At 36.1% G+C, this 5,008-nt stretch overlaps 1 pseudogene; it reads left to right on the top strand.

Annotated features, from left to right (window-relative positions):
• Positions 1-3,312: 3,312 nt before the first annotated feature.
• On the top strand, positions 3,313-3,431 carry LOC118612096 (annotated as a pseudogene).
• The last annotated feature ends 1,577 nt before the right edge of the window (positions 3,432-5,008 follow it).

Below are 5,008 nucleotides of genomic sequence, written 5' to 3' on the forward strand. Positions count from 1 at the left end.
GTTGTGACATTTTCCCAGCCCCACGATTACCTGTCAAATTGGAATAAAATCAAGGCATCAGACAAGTTTACGTATTGATGTGCTCACTCTTGTTATTAATTGAAGTAAATGGATAAGCTTGTCCATCAACAGTAGCAAACACATCTGCTCATTGTTAAAAAAAAAATCTCTTTAACCTTCTATTTCTTACAGTTCCCTGGGATTTGAAAAGTGTTCATTCTCTATTCAAGAACCATGATGACTATTGTGTTTGTTCTACACTTCTTTTAATTTGCTGACAAAGTGAAATATGGAATACTGTATTCACTTATTTCATGTTTGCCTCACAATGGATTGAGTTACATAAAGCAGGACATGGACAAATTACAAGAACCAGAACAAACACGGTCCCTAATAGTCTTATATAACTGCAAACACTCTACATCTGCTTTAATCCATCATCTTCTTTGCTCCTCAAATAAAATAGTGTGTGTTTTTCTCTCTCTGATTTTTAAGTACAAAGAGAAAGTTTTCCATACGGTAAAACTGAAAAACTTTTGATGAGAAAGTAACTCAAACCATGCAAAGAAAGAAATCTTTTTGGTTATTTCATTTGTGAGTCTATTAACTCCAAAAGTACATTGAAAGCTGTGATAAAAGAAAGCTACTCTAAATCTTTTTTCTTTTTGCTCAAACAAAGTGGAGTTTGTGACAGTATTTCATTGGTATGAAAATAAATAATTCATCTCCAATGCATCGAGATGTGTAATAATTTTCTGCTAAGTTGGTAATGAAATACTAACAGCAAACTATACAACAAAAATTTTCTTTAATTAAAAAAAATCAGCAAAATTATTTAACTATGTACATCTGAGATTTTTTTTTAGCCTAATCAAGAATGTGATATTTATTAGAGCTGGAATAAAACATGCACCAAACATCATGGAATTTTCCCCCTTATTGCAGTGATATTAATGAAGACAACTGTTTTTTTCTTGCCTTTTGACAATTTTAGAATTTCTGTGGAAGGGGAAGAATAATAATTCTGAAGTATCTCATAAAATATTTGCTACTAAACATTACAAAGGCACAGAAGGTGAAAATTCAATTAAAATGTACTAATGTAACATGTCTTACATCATATAAGAAAATAAGATACCTACTGAAAGAAAAGTAGCCACCCACCAGACATGATGGGGAAATTTTTACATATAAAATGAAAGCAGCGGTGCTTTAGAAGTTTCTCCATCTTTTTTTATGCATTATATTATCGAAGAGTTCTTCCAAGTTTGACTAAACTCAAAGTCCTATTGATGCTTGATCAGACACAAATACTGATGAAGAGGGCAGAGCTAACAGATTAAACCTTGTCTTTTTTCATCTCACATTCCCTTTTGTGTAATCCATATTGGCATTTTTTTCCATTCCAGAAGGGTCTCCGGAGCTTCCTAAAGCTCCGCCTAGAGCTCCAGATTGTGGCCTTTGTAAATAACGTACATAAAGAAGGGCTGTTAAATTCTTGTTGAGTTATTTTTGTTTTGCACTTTGCACCTTCAATGCATATGAGAACTACTCCCACACCATTTCCTGACAAACCATATCTTGCTGTGAAGGCTGAAAACGTTAGTCAGTTGCACCCTATTTTTAGGACTTGTAATGAAGAAAAAATGTGGTGTTATAACACCCATCCAAATGCTGGCGCCCCAGTAGATGATTGCAGAGTGTAGGAGCCAATGTAGACAATTTATACAAAAAGACCAAATTGTGACCAATTCTACAAATAAACAGACAACAGATCACTAGGAGTTGTGACGCGATCTAGCCATGGATTGGAAACGCTAAGCGCGGTGCTATTGAGGATCACAGATGGCCTAGAATAGCGACAGCAGTTACCCAGGAACTGGACTTGGAAGGATGCTAATTTTAGTATTTAAAGAGGAGAATGGAAATAAATCCAAAGTCTCTGCTACTGCTTTGTAAATCACATTTTAAAATGCCTTTTACTTATCAAATAATAACAACTAACTTTTATTGAGTGGTTACCGTGTGCCAGGCACTCTTCAGCATGCTTTAACATTAACTCATCTATTCCTTAGGACAACCTTCTAAGGTGGTACTATTCTTATTTCTATTTTATAATTGAGTAAACTCAGCTGCACAGGGTCGGTAACATGGTCGAGGCTATCACAGCTGGTGAAGGGCGACATCTAGACCCAGGTGGTCCACTCCACCACTTGCCTTTCTTCTGACCTTCTTATTGCCATGAAGATCAGTTGCAGAAGCTACATTTCATCTTTTGATAACTTCATGCTCCTTCCTGTCACTTCCTCTCACACCTGTCAAAGAGAAGACAGACAGATGTGGAAGAAAAGGGAAAAACTGGAATGTGTCCTAGTTACAAATGTCAAAGACTGGTGGAATTTCTACAAATTTAGGCACATGGTGATGCAGGGTGTGCCACTAATGGGCTGCAAATATGGCTTTTCATCTTGTTGAGTCCATGCTGGTTAATCTCTAACCCTCGGTTCTATAAACTTAGTCACCGGAAATCTTTAGGGTTCTAGATCTGATCAGATTCTGACATTCCTTCTTTTTCTCCCCAGGGATTTGCTGAGTCTAACCAAGCTCAAGCTTCAGGATCCCTAAGTAGCATGGATCCTTCTAAGCCCATTGGAGGCCATCTAATATTGGGTTCATATGATCACTCATATTAGTAAAATTGACAAAAATAGGCCATTTTACTTGCATTTGGTTAAGACTACTGTGTTTTTCATTTGAACGTCCCCAGGGGCATTAGAGTGGCATTCAGTGGTCCAGGCATTTTGGTATCCTGCTAATGAAAAGTAGGGGATATATTTAGTTTGGGTAGAGTGGATTATATTTAGTGGCTTATCATCACTTCTACACTGTTACTGCTAGCTGTCCAAGAAGGAATCATTTCTAGTGATCTTCTAACTACCACCTGCATTGGCTTACATGGCTTCATCATGAAACTGCAGGGCCAGAGGTCGTAGCCCCATGTGAACTTGTGCTATGGCACCGGCACGGGAGTGTGGCTGGTGGGGAAGAGCCAGGCTCCAGGTGTACAGAGGCAGTGCCAGACCATCCATTTCCTGGATGTTGAGATGTTTGTGGTATTTGTAAGCTTTTGTCAATTTATAATTTGTTGTGATTTATTTTCTAGATACTTTCATACTAAAGATTATATTTCAAAATTTTGTATTTTTTTCCTTAAAGAATCTTCCCTAACAAATTGTATAAATCAAGGCCAAATAAAACTTGGATGCATACCTGCTCACAGAAGGCTGGAGTATAAATCCAGAACAATAACCTATCTATGGCCATGCTACCCTGAACAAGCCCGATCCCATCTGATCTCAGAAGCTAATCAGGGTCAGGCCTGGTTAGTACTTGGATAGAAGACCACCTAGGAAGACCAGGTGCTGTAGACATAAAAAAAATTAAAAATAAGGGATTGTAAGCTGACAAGGTCCTTGCAATCTTTGAGGTCAATCAAGGGTTGCCTTGCCTAAAAAATAAAAAATAAAAAAATAATAAATAATAAAATAAATAATAAAAATAAAAAAAAATCCAGAACAATCAATTTACAGTATTAAACATAAATGCCGAGTGAAGACTTACATTGACCTGTTCAGCATACTTTCTTTCTTCGGGGCAGGACGTGTCCTTCAGGTTCGTGGAGAACAAAGGATACACAGTGAAGATGTGGTCATTTGATTTAAATGTTTACTATCAGCAGGTCCTCTGGTTTCCTGTGATGATTAAAGTGAGGTTCTAGGAGCAAGAGCATCAGCATCACCTGGAAAATGGTTAAAAATGTAAATTCTCCAGCCTCAATCTGGATCTCCTGAGTCAGGAACTCTGGTGGTGGGGCCCAGGAATCTGTGTTTTAACATCCGTTCCACATGATTTTAATGCCAGCTAAATTTTGAAAAACATGAGTTGAATGCATCTGTTTTCACAATAGTGAAATCGAACATCATCAGGTCAGTGAGCTGTCCTCTCCAAATAAGATTTGTTTAAATATGGTCAGTATTTGCTTATCTGATTCTTATCTTCTGTGTTTTCATCGGAGGTCTCCTCTCATTATTATCAAACCGTACATGCTAGGGTTGACTTTTAATATTATCTGCTGCAATCTATTAGGCTAGGGCCCCATCTTGTTCTCAGAAAGTAACCTGTTTTCTCATTGCCGAGTTCTTGAGAGGCACCTCCCTGTTGTCTCCATACAGAGCAGACCTCTGACATTTGTAAGGAATATGATCCGAGACGTTTGTTAAGTCCTCAAATAGCAGTCTAACACAAAGTACTCATGAAAAAGGTAAGCAAACTAGTACCATGACTAAAACTTTTCAACTGAATTACTCTCTAGTGACCTGGGATTTGTAGAGCAGGAGCACAGGCCTGACTTAATCAACAAGCTTGCTGCTTTGTTACATCTCAGAAGATCTGGACTACCCTTCTCAATTTTTCTTATATATGACTATGCAAGAAAGAAATGGATAACAATATGTTTCATAGATAATATATCTATATTTATGTACATATATAAACACATATATGTGAAATCTTTGAAATTTAAAGCTTAAAAAATCTTATTTTATCTCTCTTGACTTCTGAGGGCCCTGGATGGAATACATTTTTTTGTTTGTTTGTTTGTTTGTTTGTTTTTTTTTAAATCATAAACAATGCTTCTCTTTACTTGGGACCAGAATCTAGGACGGTATGATCCATCTACATTGCGGATTAAAAATAGCTTTTTGTAAGCAAGCCTGAGGACTGAATAATATAATAACATTATCTCTTCCTAAAAGTAAGTTTCAGATTTTAAACAGTTAACTGAGAAAGTAAAATTTGGACCAAAATATTCATCGTTCATTTTGTATATATTATATTAATTATATTATTATATTATATTGATACAATATAATATATAATTATATATTATATGTAATATAATGTATGTGTGTATATATATATTACCTATATGTAAATATATTCACAATCT

The sequence above is a fragment of the Rousettus aegyptiacus genome, unplaced genomic scaffold (genome assembly GCF_014176215.1).
Source record: "Rousettus aegyptiacus isolate mRouAeg1 unplaced genomic scaffold, mRouAeg1.p scaffold_m13_p_15, whole genome shotgun sequence".
Classification (NCBI taxonomy): domain Eukaryota; kingdom Metazoa; phylum Chordata; class Mammalia; order Chiroptera; family Pteropodidae; genus Rousettus; species Rousettus aegyptiacus.